The sequence below is a fragment of the Solanum lycopersicum genome, chromosome 5 (genome assembly GCF_036512215.1).
Source record: "Solanum lycopersicum chromosome 5, SLM_r2.1".
Lineage (NCBI taxonomy): Eukaryota > Viridiplantae > Streptophyta > Magnoliopsida > Solanales > Solanaceae > Solanum > Solanum lycopersicum.
Window position 1 is genome coordinate 57,665,545 of NC_090804.1, and position 17,649 is coordinate 57,683,193.

The following is a 17,649-nucleotide window of genomic DNA, read 5'->3' on the forward strand; positions in this document are numbered from 1 at the left end:
TTTCATTTATTTTTAAACCCCCTTTTTCTTTCTTTTAATCCTTCATTCTTTTTGCAAATGTTCCTTCACTCTGTCGAGAAAAAAAGGGGGGCTAGATTTGCTTTAATCACTACATTTTTCATTCTCTAATACTGCTACTCTCTTCTTCATCTTGATAAAATATCTAACCCTTCTTCTTCTTCTAAGCAAATGCTTACAACACTTAGTGAGATTGAACCAATTGCTTTCTACTCTTTGTCATCCACAGGGTCAAGATCTAATCTTTCAACAAGTTCTCCCTTAGATAATCCCGAAAACCCTTTTCACTCTATAGATCTGAATAGTTCAAGTGTTCCTACTGGACCTGGTCCTCATCATGAAATGCTTTCAGATGCTCTTTTCGAAGGAGATTTGCAAAGGAACAAAACTTCTGAGTTGAACATTCTTGCTGCGAGTGAAGAATTGGTGATCGAGAGTCTTGCTATGATGCGAGATGAAGTGAGGATTGAGGAAAGTGAACCTTTTCATAATGAAGATATCAGAGAGACCCAACCTATCTTTGATAGAACTCCAGATTTTGGGAGATATCCATTTTCTGATTCCTCTGACTCACCAGGTGATGAACAATCTATAAAGTGTAAGGTTGAAAGGAGAGATGTAAGTGCATCTAAAAAGGAAAAGAGAAAGTGGTGGGAGAAGTGTCTAAAAGAAGACCTATTACTAGATCTGACGCCAAAAAGATGATGGCTGATGCTCTGAAAGTCAATGCTAAGCCTACAACAGAAAACAAGGGTGCTAGAACTTTCAAAGTGTCCGATTTTAAACTGCCTGAGTCTAGTGTGATAGATGTGTCTACTGAAGAGACAGAAAAGGGATACATGAAGAAGAGGTCAAGAAAGACAAAACCAAGAGGAACAAAGAAAGATGAGCAAACAAAATCCACAAAGGATACTGCTAAAGGAAAGAGGAAAAAGTCACAGGGACCTGGTACACAAGGGAAAATTGAAGAGCAGGTAAACAAACAAGAGACAGTTGACAATCTGAGGAAGCAGTCTGTACTGGTTGGAAGGGTTTTTGATATGGGGATAATTAATCTTCCTGGAATGGACTCACTTCATGACATGGTTGAGATTCACTCTTGGATGCATCGTTTCAACCAAAAATCTCCCATTCTTCATGAAGAGGAAGTGCGAGAATTTTACTATAACATTCAATTTCAGGTAGATGCAAGTGTCAATACAAGAATAAATGACATTGTTGTTCACCTTGACGAGACTCTGTTGGGAAAATTTCTTAGGGTACCTCGAGATGGTACTAGGTTTGTGGTAGGGAAAACTTGTTTTGTTGAATTTGTGACACAGTGTTCGAAGCTTCCTACTACAAAATGTGTAAGCTTGGTTATGAAAGTGATGAAAAGTGAGTATCAGTTAGTTTTTGAGTTTGTCAGCAAAACTCTCCTCCTTCGAACTGAAAATAGGACCTCAGCAACTTCTGTTGATTTGTATGTGATGGAATTGTTGTGCAAGTTCTAACCTCTGAATCTTCCGGGACTCGTGCTTGAACATATGTACAAGACTTTCATTGAGCGGAAAGGGATACATGGTATGGGATATGGATACTTTCTCATTGAAATATTCAAATACTTTAACATTCCGCTGGGTGTTGATAAGGTCGGTACAGTGAAGCAAGCCTCTTCAGAGATCACCTTGGATGAGTGTGAGTGCATTAAAGGGAAAGGAAATCCCAAGAGCAAAATGTCTTAACTCATTGAAAACCAGGACCACCTCAAGCATGAAGTTGAAGAAATAACTATGAGGCTGAGTGGCAAGGATGCTAAAATTGCTATTCTTAAGGCCGATCTACTCACTGCGCAGACAGAGGGACCTGGTACCAGTGTGGTTCAAGCCCTGGAAAAGGAAAATGCAGAACTGAGGGCCAAAGTTATTACTTTACAATAAAAATCAATCAAGGATAATGATGATGCTAATGCTAGACTCACTCTCATAATTCAGTCTCTTTCCCATCAGCCTCCCCCTTCATAGTCCGTCCCATAATCTTCCTATGTCTTCTTTGTGTGGCTTATCTTTTCGTCCTTGGATTTCAGTTTGCTGTTAATGTATTGAATGCTAATTTTGGAATGCTATTTATATTATTCCCCTAGTGTTCTAGCTGATATCTCTTGTTAAATTCTTTCTTTTATGTTTGATTGCCAAAAGGCTTTGATCTTCTATGTTATTATTATTATTAATACTGTTGGTATACTGTATCACATTTTTATGATGACAAAAGGGGGAATTTTAACTGGTTGTTGTGACTAGACATGTTTGTGAGGGGGAATACATTGAGGGGGAATAGAAATAGTGCAGTGTATATTGTGTTTTATTTTGGTTTCAATTTTATGCTAGGAGGGTGCATAAGTAATTCAGTGGGAGTTTGTCCAGAAGCTGGAGTGGAGCCTGGAGTATTGTTTGTCATCATCAAAAAGGGGGAAAATGTTATTTGTAGTTTTGATGATGTAACAAACTCAGGGACCTGTGAAGGTACCCGGTTCTCAACATGAATAGTTTGTTGACTGCCAGCTGGAGAAGGTACAAAAAGTTGGTGCACGGTTCCCAACTGCGTCAGAAACGTCATACCTTTCCAACCAATGGCAGGGGTTTAAGGAAAGTGACTTGTCTATACAATGTTATCCTTCCGTACATAATTCTTCCGTTTTTGCAACTTGAAAAAGTACATTCAAGAACTCTTGCAAAGGCTTAAGAAAATCAATTAGAAGAATCATTCAAGAACAACCTAAAATCAGGCGTATATTGAGTAGTTGTTTGAGAATATATTCTCTCGATCTTACATTGTAAAATGATCCTAAATCTATAAAGGAATTATTGTGGTTTGATTTGAAATTCTAAGTTAGTTAGTTGAACTAATTTAGTGGGTAACCGTTGTGTTGCTTAGAAAATTCTAAGTTGTCTAGAGTGATAGCTTAGTGGGTAGAATAACATCTACTTAGGCTCATCAAGCAATAGAGTTATTGCTTATTGGTGAGATTTAAAAGTTTTTCTCTTATTTGTGTAACCGATTTACTTTTGCTTGTGAAGATTAGTGAAATGGTTGTGAAAATCATGTGAGACAGGTCGTGGTTTTACTCCCTTGAGCAAGGAGGTTTCCACATATAACTCCTTTGTTGTTAAGCTGCATTTACTTTCTGTTATATCCTTATTTGTGTGTCAAGGGACCTGGTCCATTGACTGATAGTGGATGCACAGATTCTAACAGTTTTTGTTAGAACTTTTAATTCTTGATATCTTTGAAGTTTTCTTGATGAAACACTAATAACTATTAGTATGAGCTTATAGTATGTTTTGAGAGGATTATTTAGAACTGATACTGGTAGGTTTGATTACACGTACCATTGAACTACGTTGACACCGGTAGTTCAGTCACGCCCCGAGACTCCACCCTAGATGCGACATGACACAAAAAATATATAGGTCCTAGAGTATTAACCAACCTTCTTAATGCAGGAAATTTAATACAAAGATCAATTTTAAATACCAATGCGGAAAGTAAGGCCCATTATAGTAAAGCTTCAAGAAAATTCAAAAGAGGAAAACCAATTCGACTTTTAATTAAAAAATCAAATCCAACTAACCATAAGTCTAAGAAATCCCTACTAACAGAATAAGAATGTCTACATCAGGACATGATCTTTGACATACCACGAAAACAAAAAAAAGACTGATACAAGAAATGTATGCTTTCCGAAAATGTAAAGCTCACCACAATGCTGACTTTTATCACTTAAGGATCTACACCCACACACACGCACGCACACACACACTAATACTATAGAAAAGAAAAAGAATTATAAGTGCAAATCCAAAACATTTCGACAAAAATCATTCAAAAATCATTAGTTCTGAGCATGGTAGTTTTTGTTAGGTTATGAAGGGGTGATTATGACGTCATGCGAAAGCTTAAAATTGCAAATCATATGGTTGATAAATTAGATAACAAAAACTTATACTAAAAATCAAAATATTAATATATCAAAACTAATATGAGGAAAAACGTTGAAACTCTAGAGATAATAAATCTCCTATAAACAAAAGTCTCTAAAGGACTATATTGTTGATGTTATTGTTGTGTTATGGTAGAAGAAACAAACCTATATTTATAGAGTCCTATCACTTTTTCTTAGTAGAAAAGGACTAGCTACTTCAAAACATTTTCCTAAAAGGAAAGAATAAACCAAATATGAATCAAAATTATATGTTTCTTTCAAGAAAAGTAAAAACATTTATGGTAATGTTCTTTCTTTTGATTTAGGAAAAATAAAACTTCATTAAGGTAAGAAAATCAGGGCAAAACTCTAACAATTTTTGCAGACATAATGTGACCCACATGCCATATGGGACTGGCCTCCTTCCAATCGAGGCCCCCAATCCATGTATGCCACATGTATTTGAGAAATATAAGAATCTGATGAACCAAACTCTTCAAATGTAAAGACTTGTAGAGGCTGCTCCAGTAACAACCAACTGCGTGGTCATCCATATTTCAGAACAGCGCATCCCACGTCCAGTAGGGTACACAATTTTTTTGCAAGCGGTGTCATACATACATACATACATACATACATACATATATACATACATACATACATACACATACACACACACACACACAAAATTTATGTATACTATTATATCTATTTTTTAAAAAGTAAGATAAAATAGTATATTAACTTATAGATATTATATCAAGAGGAGAAAAAAAATAAAAGGCATAGGAATAAAGGAAAAAAATAAAATATGTATGAATAAACACTTTATGTTATATGGAATTTTTATTTTTCTAGTTTTAAATATATATAAAAAATATTTCCAACGAAGTTGCGTCCCAGGATACCCCTTGGGCCTTCCTAGATCCGCCCCTATCCACGCCGGTAAATGCGCTTTCGGGTGATGAGTCACAAGGAGTTTACACCTTCTCGGTGATAAATCTTTACCCGGAGTAGAGCATAAACCTAAAAAGATGAAATAGACCCATTCAGGAACAAGAAAATACCATCGCGGTTTGGATTAAATATCGATGAAAGAATACATCAATGAGAAGTTAATTCGATAAGTTTAATGACCCTTTCTTATAACTTCGAATTTTATAATAGAAAATATCAAAAAGGAGTAAAAACTCGTCTTTATTGAAAAATCGAAGAAAAGCCCTTTCGTTAGAAGTAAGAAAGAACTTAAAATCTTACAAGTTTCCCTTTATTAAGAGTTATCCGAATAAAGCATATTCCCATTGATATCGTCATACCAAGATTTGCAAGCCATTGTAACCATTTCATTTTCATAGTTAGCCATTTAAAACTTTTAACCCGTCCTTTGAAAATTAGATACTAATTTATGTTAAAATTTCTGTTCAGTGCCAACATCCAAGTCTTTCCAAGTTATAAAATGACATATAAAATGTAAAATCATTAACATTTAGCCGCGATGAAAAATTAGCCTTTATTCATTATTTAAACCAAATCTTTTGAAAGACTAAAAAATTCTCAAATCCATTATTATAGGCAAAACTCTTTTCAAAATCATATGAGGAAATTCACTAATTTAAAACCAACAATCTAAATTCTGAAATCATATTAAAGTAATTTGTCACCATTAACAAGAGAGGAGCAATAGTCAATTTTCATGAAATCATCTTTAACCCTTACCTTAGTTCACTATATAGAAAAAAGGAATAATAAAATATAATATGAATCTTTTATAAGTAGTTTAAAGTAAGGAGTGTTCAAACATATCCTTTGATGAAGAACTAAAGAAAGGGACCTTGAGAATTAACCTTAGATATTGCTTCTTGAAGTGTTGTAGAAGAGGAGGACAAGTATTTTTCGTAACTTATCAAATCTCCTAGAATATGACTTTTGGAGGAACTTGAAAATCATGGATAAGGGTTATGGGATGAGGAAAGGACTAAAACATCCCTTCTAAAATATGAAAGGAAGAAAAGACTTAAAACAATTTCAGAGCACGTGTGCAATGGCGCAGCTGGGACCTACTTTGTGAGAACTTTACAATTACACTAATTTGCCAGCATGGACAATTACTGATTTCTACTTCACGCGGCGGATCACACAAAATCTGTAGTGCTTAATAAAGTGAGCATACCTTTTAGAACATAACTTGGACGGTCGAAGGTGTTGGAACAAAGACTTCACAACCTTTAATTTTCGTTGTATTAGGCCACAAAATCTTAATACTCAAGGAATGCCTTATGATCTTAGTTCACATCCAAAGATCTTCCCAAAGAAAGAAAATATTAAATACCTATCCAACATTAAAAATAATAGGATTTAGAGTCTATATGCATTTAACGAATGACAAAGGTCATAGTTTCAAAATTTGGGGCGTTACAATTTTTGACCCCTAGTTTATCAAGTTCAATACCCTGATAAGGTATAAATATCATCTTCAAATTATCTCAGAGGTTTGACATCGTGAACTCACATGGTGAATGTTGATTATAAAAAACTTTCCAATTCAGTAAACTCAATAATATTTTTAACTAAGTATGATTGATGGAATAAAACCACCAATTATAAATAGTTTTGATATAGATATTTAGTTAGACAACATTCAGTTCAGTTATCAGTTACTTGATTCATATTTTTAGCTATAGTTCACGAGTAATGATTCAAATGTCATTTTTGAATTTTTTTGGAAACTTACCATATCCCCCTTTTAGTTGGCTGAATCGTTCTTGATAAGATTTTGGGAATTGATTTAAACAGGATCGAATCGTTAAGAGTTTTGATAGTTTGGACTTTTGGAAGATTTTAAGTAGGAAAGATGATCTTTATTTAGCATTTGGGGTTTTGAGTCTGGTAACAAAATTTTGTTAGTTCCTTATGCTACGAACATGACTTTTGAGTTATTAGGATTATTGACTCATGTCGATGTATTTAGATGGGTTTTTTTTGTAGATTTTTTATATTTTGAAAGTTGAAGACTAAGATATTTGAGCATTGTAAGTATTTGGTGATCGCAATCTCGCAATGGCATTTCGACAATTCTGTTGTCTCTAGAATGTGGTTTTTGGCCTTGATGAATTATTGGTTTGGGTCCCTGTTTTTTTTTATTTTAAGTCATTAGACGAGATGAAGAGAAAGTGAGACTAAAGTTTGACTTTAGCCAATGTTTGAGGTTAAAAAGGTCATTTTCAAGTTTTTATGATTTCACTAGGTTCGAATGATGATCTTTTGTCTAGTTGAGGGTTTGGTTAAGTTTTCGAAGCTTTTGGATGAGTTTCATGTCTTTATTTAGAAATTTATTGATCTAAGTTAAAGTTGACTTTGGTCAATATTGTATTAAGGTGACAATGTTTTAGTGTTTTGATGATTACATTGAAGCCGAAATATCATTTCCAATCTTATAGCATATTTGGTTTGTGTTTAGGAGGTTCCAAATGAGTTTTTAGTGAGTTTCTAAACTTTTTGAGTGCTTTGACGTTGTTTCAACAATTTGTTCAACTAAAAGGTTTGTTATTAGTTTTAGTGATCAAAACACTATTTTGAAACTTCTAAAAGTTTGAGCATGAATTATAGTATTGATCAGCAATGTTTGGTGCATTTTTACAAAGTAGGAATTAGACTTTTATCATGATATATGAAATAATTATTTATAGAGCAGAGATGATATTTGACTAGGTAAACGAGCACGAACTTGAGTTTTGAATGAACGAGCAGGTCCGTGTCATTATTTAAGACATTTTAGAAATAGAATTATGTCATTTCTTTATGGTGTAAACATTGTTGTTCAAGTATTTAAAATTCATTTGGTATTTTGAGCACACTGGGAGTTTTAGAGCTCAGAATAGAGTGATTTTTATGACATTCTTCTTGATTTAATATGAAGGTTGATATATAATCTTCATTTTGACATTATCTCATGATTTCTGCATATGGTTTTCTTTCCTTATTGGTGTATTTCTTAGGGGAAATTGGAGTTTATTGATTTAGACTGAGTTTTTTTTTGATGAAAAGTGTATATTTAAGATCCTTATGCTTATGTGTAAATTGATCTTGGCATAAACTTGTTAATTCATCAATTAGTTTTGTCATATTAACCGCTTATGAACTTGAGCTTTTGAGTTTTTTTTTTGTAAAGTCAAAGTTTGATAAGTTGAGGATTTCAAGGTCGGTTATAACTTTGTTTTTGATGAAATTTCATATTTGAACTTCCCTAAGCATTAGTAAGCTATCTTTAAATACAGATTTCATATTCGAGTTAGGGTTTCAGACCCGAGTATTAGGGCTTTTCTCATGTGTTTTTTAAGAAAATTGGAGTTTTGATCATGATGCTAATTTTATTTCGTTACAATTTCACTTTAGAGTTTCAAAATATTTGGGTATTATCATTCTCTATTATTTTACCCTTAGCCTCCGGGAGTGATTTTTGGGTCATTTCTAACCTTGTTTTCAAGAACAACTTAACGGATGTTGTTGTTCAAGATTTTTATTGAGAGAATATAATTTGATTAGATTTGGTAGATTTGGAGACTTATCATAAAGGGAAGGCCCAAGTACCAAATTGATTTCACTCTCTTTTAAGGCAAGTGGACCTCTTGAATCTTTGTTAAGTGTGTTGGACCTTTTACGTCATTATGTGATTTTGAGTAATTAAAACTATAGAAGGGTTTCATATATTTTTTGTCTTGTATGTGGTGAATAAGTGTTTTGATGATAACTAGGGGTAAAATAAAAATGTTGTTGCTTTGTGATATAGATTGTGCCTTGAATACTTGAATAATTATATTAATTCACCTTGATGAAGTGCCTTTATTATTTCTTGTTAGATGTTGGTGGTTTAGTTTCATAAACAAAACTCCTAAATGATTACATTATGGATTTTATTGTGTTGTGCTATGAGAATAGGGATCGGTAATTTATAGTTCTTCAAACTTTTCCTCTAAGGAAAAAATAAACCAAATAAAGAGAAACATTATATTTTCTTTTTAGTAAAGAATTTATTATATTACTTTAATTTTTCTTTAAGAAAAAAATAAGTTTCAAATAATAAGGAAAAATAATCATGGCAAAACCCTAACAAATCTCCCTCTTTGGCTGAATTATCTTGAAAAACTTGATCTACCTTCCTCACATGCATGATAATCTTCGTTCTTCACGTAGTCTTCATCACTGGTGTTTGCCATGGTTAAAAATAAAGTTTATGTCTGAAAAACGATTTGAAAATATTTTATTTTTATTTTCAAAGATGCAGCAACAGGAATGTTGAAAATATGATAAATCTTCTTTATCAGAAAACTTGTTTATAACCGCCTTGAAGCTGTCTATAACCTGTTCCATTAGATCATTGAACGATATGCTCTAATAACACTTGTTGAGTTATGAAAGGTGAATAGGACGTCGTGTGGAAGCTTACAATTGCATATCATATGGTTGATAAATCAGATGACAAAAACTTATATTAAAAACATATATTATTGATAAAAACTAATATAAATGAAAAATATTAAAATTGTTGAGAGAACAAATTCCTTTTATAAACAAAACTCCTAAACGACTACATTGTGGATTCTATTGTCCTGTGCTATGGCCTATGAGAATAGGGAAATTTAATTTATACGTCTTTACACTTTTCCTCTAGGTAAAGAATAATTTTTCCTTTTAGTAAAAGTTCAAGCATTTATGGTAATACTTTGAGTTTTCTTTAAGGAAAAAAATAAACTTAAAATAAGGAAAAAAATCAAGGCAAAACCCAACATGTGAGTCCGGACAATAATGATTCCGAGTTTGTCATTCCCAAAAGGTAGATTCAAGGGTAACAATCAAATGATATTCATATTTTATTATAAATGAATAGATCAATTCATATTTGAACTACACTCTTAAAATAATCTGATAATAATTCATTCAAATTCGATTGAATCGGATGAAAAATCATGAACTTTATCCATTTTCATTCTTAGATTCTGTGCGTCCACTATCAGTCAATAGACCAGGTCCCTTGACACACAAATAAAGATTTAGTAGAAAGTAAATGCAGTTTAACAATAAAGGAGTTTTACGTGGAAACCTCCTTGCTCAAGTGAGTAAAACTATGACCTATCTCAGAGGACTTTCACAACCAAATCACTAATCTTCACAAGAAAAAAGAAATCGGTTATACAAAATGTGAGATTTTTTTTTAATCTCACCAATAAGCAATAACTCTACTGGTTGATGAGCCAAAGTAGATGTTACTCTACCCACAAGCTATCACTGTAGACAACTTAGAATTTTCTAAGCAATATCACAGACTGTCCACTAAAACACTAACCTACTAATGATTTATAATTTTCTAAGAAACACGAAGGTTTCCCACTAAATTAGTTCAACTAACTAACTTAGAATTTCAGATCAAACCACATTGATTCCTTTATAGTTTTAGGACCAGTTAACAATGTAAGATCAAAAGGAAGTATTCCCAAACAACTACACAATGTTCACTTGAGCTTCTGTTGTTGTTGAGTATTTGTTACCCTTGATTCTATAAGCCTTTGCAAGAGTTCTTGAATGTGCTTTTTATAGTTGCAAAAACTAATTGTGAATATAGGGATGTTCTGTTTATGCAGAAAAGTCACAAAACGTAAAACAATACCATTGATTGAGGATTCTGGTGTGTCTGCCACTTCTGCCACTGTTGGAGACTGTGCACCAACTTTTTGTACTTTCTCCAGCTGGTAGCCAAAAAGTATATTGAGCTAAGAACCAGGTTCCTTCATAAGGTCCCTGAATTTTTCAAATCATCAAAACTACAAATAACATTTCCCCCCCTTTTGATTATGACAAACATATTCCCTAGTTCCCCCTATCAACAAGAATTCTTGGGGTAACTAGAGTTTCATCATCTTGAAGTTCTCAAATCCGTTATGACCCATGTCTTCTTCCAGCAATGATAACACCATTTATCTCATACCTTACCTTAACACCATTTTGTACACCAGTGCCTACATATTGTTTCATGTTTCCGTCCCCCTGTCGATAAAGACCTGGCAGTTGCTTGTACATTTGCACAATGAATTAGTCTCTTTACATGGTCTTTAAGTTTGTCCAATTATCAAAACTCCAAATAACATTTCCCCCTTTTTGATGATGACAAACCACACACCAACGCCTGCATTTCTTCCCCCTATCGAGTGGACACACTCCTTAGTTTCCTATACATTGGACCAGGTACCTTTTCAAGATCCTTGAGCTACACTTGTACCTACACCTAAGTTACACTGGTACCTGCACGTTTTCCTTGAGTTATACTGGTACCTGCACCTGAGTTACACCACCTGAGTTACCTGCATGTTTTCCTTCCCCTTGTCGCTTTTTCTTTCTTCCCTCCTTGTACTTCTTACCAACCTAAGCATCATCTAAACACCCCCAATTTATTCCCCCTTTTGGCATCATAAAAAATTAGTGCAGTAAACCAACAAAAGAAGTAAGATCGATAAGTAAGATCATAGTTAAGAACAACACCAACATAGTTAATAAGCCAAAAAGCAACAGAATTTAGCCATAACAAAACAGGATTCCATTTCATGAGCATCAAAAATTAGCATCCAATACATTTAAGTTAAGCTGAAAACTGATAAATCCAAAACACTGTCCACACAAAGAAAAGACACAAGAAGGACTATGAGGAAGGAGGTAGATGAGAGAGGAAGTTGATAACAAGGGTGAGTCTAGAGTTTGCTGCATCATTATCCTTGATCATCTTCTCTTGAAGAGAAACAAATTTTGCCAATAGTTCCTCATTCTGATTTTCTAGCTTCTGGAAAACCTCACTGCCAGGTCCCTCTATTTGCGCTTTGAGCAGGTCTTCTTTTAACGGAGCAATTTCATCCACTTTGTTTCTCACTAGCATAGTCATTGCATCCAATTCATGTTTCAATTTGTCCTACCCCTTGATCAACTGAGAAACTTTACTAAGTGGATTTCCCTTTCTTCCAATACACTCTCATGATGAATAGATCAGTTGCAGAAGCCACAATTGTTTTTAACAATCTTCTTTCCCGCATAAGTCTTAGTTTTCTTTTGCTTTTACCCTTACTCACTTTCTTAGACGACTTGTCCCTTTTATCAACAAAAGCTGCTTTAGAAAAGGTGTAAGGCCACTAGATCTATCTCATTTAGAGAATCTAGCATTTTCTTTGAAGAAGAAGAGGATTGAGACATGATTGTTTGAAAGAAAATACTAAAATGCTAGAGAGAGATAGAAAGATTGAGAAGGTTTTGATTTTAGACTTCGAGAGAGGTTGGAATGTAATAAGATGAAATGTAGCAAAGGCACTATAAAAATAATTTTAAATTGTGTTTTAGGTCTTTAGATATACACATCGCTTGGATTAGGCGATGGAACAACGGTCAGAAGGACCGATGACTAACACGTGGCGATCTATATGGTTCTAATTTAATAGTTTAAATCAATTGTAAAAAGTGCTAATCTTGGGAAGGACCAGGTCCTCAACTGCAGATGAAATGCAATTCCTAAATGCTTTTGGCCATTCTCTGCTCTTATGCTTTTAATGGGTGCATACCTGCATTTAGGTACAAAGACAATCTTACTTAAACGATGTGTTACATGTTCTGTGATGATATTAGGTTAGTGTAGTTTGATCATCTCTAACTTCAACATGTTGTTCTCAACTTGATCCTTGCTGAGAGATTTGATAAAGATGTATGCATCTGATCATCAGTCACTGTAGTATTTCATGATGATATTTCCTTTCTCAACATTTCTTTCAAAAGATGATGCCTGACATCAATGTGCTTGGTTCTTTTGAGCCGGACTGTATTCTTTTTCATGTTGACTGCACTGATTTTATCACACATGAGAGGGATGGTGTTGATGTGGACTCCAAAATCCTCAAGTTGTTGCTTTATCCAAAGAAGTTGGGCACAACTAGAAGCAGCAGCTAAACACTTAGCCTCAATTGTTCAGACAGCCACTGATGAGTGAGGATCCAAGGAAATGAGTTATTCTAGAATTGTGCTTTCTTTCCACTTGATGTCATGTTTATACATCTTTAAGCTGTGATAATCACTTTCTTTGTAGTCAGATTGGCTACAGTACACTCCTCAGATGTAAACTTTACTTCATTCCCTTTGTCACAAACTTGGGAAACCCTCAAAAGACTATACTTCAGCCCACTGACATGGTACACATTGTCATGGATTCTTCAAGAGATTTTCCCACTTTACCAACACCTAAAATATACCCCTTCTTTCTATCACCAAAAGAGACACCTCCACCTTGAAGTTCCTTGAGCGAGAGGAATTTTTTTTGTATATCTAGTTATATGTTTGGAGCATCCACTATCCATTTACAAATATTGGCTGCTCCTCCTCTCACTCACCTGCAGCAAGAATCACTTATTAGACTTAGGAACCCATTTCAATTTGAGTTCCCAGAAGGCAGATAAAGGAGTAATTAAAGTGTTTCTTGCCCAGTGAGGTAATTTTAGACTCTTTTTGATCAAGGTATTATGGACAGGACCAGGTTCCCCTTTTGAAATCCTTTTCTTTTCTGTATAATTTGAGAATCATAGGTTCCCCTTTTGAAATCCTTTTCTTTTCTGTATAATTTGAGAATCTTTCATGTGACTCTCTCCCGGCTGTACATTCCCTTTTTAAATGTCCATTTCTACCACAGTGAAGACACAACAAATCATCTGACACAAAAACATATTCAATGAGGATTGAAAGGAGGAGTAATATTCAAACTTCCTAAACCCCTTTTGTTGTAGTTGCTTTGATTTGTCACATTTGAAAGCAGCTTAGAAGATTTTGTCCATTTAAGAGAATTTGCAAGGTCATCATTGAGTTTGGCAATATCTCTCTCTAAGCTTTTGTCCCTTTCAAAGGCTAAGAAAAAATTAGTCTCAGTGTTTTTCAGTTTTTCCTCCAGCTCAACATGTAAACTAGTAGACTTTACTTTGAGTTTTTCCAAACTTCTCGGTCATCAGATACAATTGCTCTTTGAGTTCTTGTTTTTTAGATTCTAGAACAATCATTTTGCCTTCAATTAGAGCTATTTTCTCACCAATTTTATCTCTATTTTCATTTAAAATTTCAAACATAGTATTCATGGAAACTCTTTCAGAAGTTAATTCAATCACAGAATCAATCATCACATTTGCTAATTTTCTCAGTCTTTTAAGAGAAAAAGTATTCAGATTTTGCTTGATATCAAGAAGTGTCACCTTATCCTCAGCATCTTCATCATCTGACTGAGCCATGAAAGTAAACATTTCATTGAATATATTAGTCTCATCATGAACCACCACCATTGATGCATCATTAGGTTCATCAAAGTCTTCTGAATCACTTGAAGAATCTTCCCATGCAGCAAGAGCAATCTTGACCACATAATCAGCTGCAACTTTTCGATCACTTTTATCAAGTACCAGGTCATGTGTTTTTCTTTCTCTCTTCTTGATCTTTGATATTCTTTGTTTTCAGCTTTGATTGATGGACAATCTTTTATAAAATGTCCAGTGTTTCCACATTTGTGACAAGTATCGTTTTGAGTTGGAGTTCGAAGAACATTTGCTCCCTTTCTGAATCCCTTGTTTTTTCTCATAATCTTCTGAAACCTTTTGATAAGGTAAGCCATATCATCTTCTTCACTGGAGACTTCTTCAGATCTGTGTTTCAGCATTAAAGACTTATCCTTCTTGGCTTCTTTCTTTGATTGATCATAACTTCGGTTCATCTCATGAGTTTTGAGATTTCCAATAAGAGCATCTATTGTAAAACTTTCAGATCTTTTGCTTCAGTGATTGCGCCCACCTTGCTTTCCTAGGAGTTGGGAAGGATTCGAAGATTTTTCATAACCTGCTTGCTCATACTAATGGGTTCTCTAAGACTTCTCAACTCATTTGTGACTGATGACAGCTTTATGAACATCTTATACATGGTTTCACCTTATCTCATTTTGAAATTTTCATACTGAGAGGTAAGCATATCGATATTTGACTTTTTTACTTATTCAGTTCCTTCATGAGCTATTTTTAAGCAATCCTAAATCTCCTTTGCTGATTCACAAGTTGAGACACGATTGAACTCATCAGGTCCTATACCATAGACAAGAACCTTCTTTGCTTTGTAGCCCTTTTCAATCTTCTTCCTGCCCGCTTCATCGTACTTGCGTCTAGGCTTTGGAACAAGTCTAGTTATTTCACCATATTTTTCTTCAATAGGAACAAATGGTCAATCTGAGGCAACATCCCACAGTTCACTATCTTCAACCATAAGGAAATCATACATTCTAAATTTTCACCAGCTATAGAAGTGACCATTCAACTGAGGAGGTCGAATTGAAGACTGACCCTCTTCAAGATTGAGTGGAGCATCCATTCTAGAACATGAATCACTCTCTTCGTATTAACCAGATAGAGAGTACCCACTCTGATACCACTTGTTAGAATCTATGCATCCACTATCAGCCAATGGACCAGGTCCCTTGACACACAAATAATGATATAGCAAAAAGTAAGTGCAGTTTAACAGTAGAGGAGTTTTACGTGAAACCTCCTTGTTCAAGTGATAAAATCTCGACCTATCTCACAAGATTTTCACAATTGTTTCACTAATCTTCACAAGCAAAAGGAAATCGGTTACACAAAATGTGAGAAAAAGTTTATAATCTCACCAAAAGGCAATAACTCTATTTCTTGATGAGACTAAGTAGATGCTACTCTACCCACTAATCTATCACTCTAGAAATCTTAGAATTTTCTAAGCAATCTCAGAGACTGCCTACTAAACCACTAACCTACTAATGATTTAGAATTTTCTAAGCAACACAAAGGTTGACCACTAAATTAGTTTAACTAACTAACTTTGAATTTCATATCAAACAAAACTGATTCCTTTATAGTTTTGAGGATCAATTTACAATGTAAGATCGAAAGAAACTATTCCCAAACAACTACACAATGTTCACTTGAGCTTCTATTGTTGTTGAATATTTCTTTTCCTTGATTTTCTAAGCCTTTTCAAGAGTTCTTAAATGTGCTTTTTCAAGTTGCAAAAATTGATTGTGAATTTGGGGATGTTTGGTTTATGTAGAAAGGTCACAAAACATAAAACAATCCCATTGGCTGAGGATTCTGGCGCGTCTGCCACTTTTGGAGACTCTGCACCAACGTTTTGTACTTTCTCCACCTGGTAGCCAAAAAGTATATTGAGCCAAGAACCAGGTTCCTTCATAAGGTCCCTGGGATTGTCAAATCATCAAAACTACAAATAACATTTTCCCCTTTTTTGATGATGACAAACATATTCACCAGTCCCCCCAATCAACAAGAATTCTTGGGGTAACTGGAGTTTCATCATCTCAAATTTGTCAACACATCAAAATATCAACATAGTTTTTTTTGGAGTTTTGATGATGACAAACTTGTTCTATTTCTTCCCCCTGTCGACAGGATCAGGTCTTCTTCAGGTAGCTAGCATTGATTTCTCCTTTCGGTATGACCTATGTCTTCTTCCAGCATTGATAACACCACTTATCTCATTCCTCACCTTAACACCATTTTGTACACCACTGCCTACATATTCTTCCATGTTTCCTCCCCCCTGTCGATAAAGACCTGTCAGTTTCTTGTACATTTGCACAATGAATCAGGTCTCTTCACAAGGCCTTTCAGTATGTCAAATCATTAAAACATCAAATAACAACGACCAAAACTATTTTAGTAATGTATCATCTCATCTCTTCTTTTAAATCCCCTTCAGTACTTAGATTATGTAAATGAACTTATAAATCCCCCCCACCCCCACTATTAGAGGAAATAATAAAGAAGCGACACAAATATACATGGTATGTCTTTTTTCTTCTGTTACTTCCTATAAATATTCATGAAATGGTATATTTAGTACTTATATAAGTTTTTATTTGTTAATTAGCTTTGTCCTATACTATTATTAGTTATAGTTTGCATTTTTTTTTGAAGCGGTCTAAAATTTTACCATTTGTGTTTTAAATTTGATGTGGTTTCACGACCCAACCCACCAGACCATGTGTTCACCTATTCTAGCACCTAAGTAGGAGAAACCTCCAAACCTAACCACTAGAAAATATGCAAAATTTAAAGAAAATGAAGGAAAGTCAAAGAAATTTAAGAAAATAGACATGCTGCTGGGTAAATCTTTATTACGACCTCTTATTCATGCACTAGCCAAAACATTTTTAGTAACTTAACAACCCCTATACTCTTGTTTTACAGGTACAAGAGCTACTAAGAATTACAACAAGATAACAATTTAATAAAAGGACAAAACTCCCACCATGCGGAAGGAAAAGTCGAAGCTGCTGGAGGATTTCTTCGTCTTCACCTGCATCAAGAATATGTCAAAAAAGACACAGCAAGAGTAGTATCAGTACAACCACACATATTGGTAGGTATCATCGATCGATCCGACACCCACCTCATAAGATATGAACTATACAATAAAAGATCATGTTTGTACCCCTCGCTTCTCCACCCTTAGCCTTTACATAGAACACCTTCAAATTACAACCTATCTCTTTCTTACGAGGTAAAAACCTAAATACACAAACCACCTTGTATACTACAAGTACCGCTACCACACTTAAAATTCCAATACAT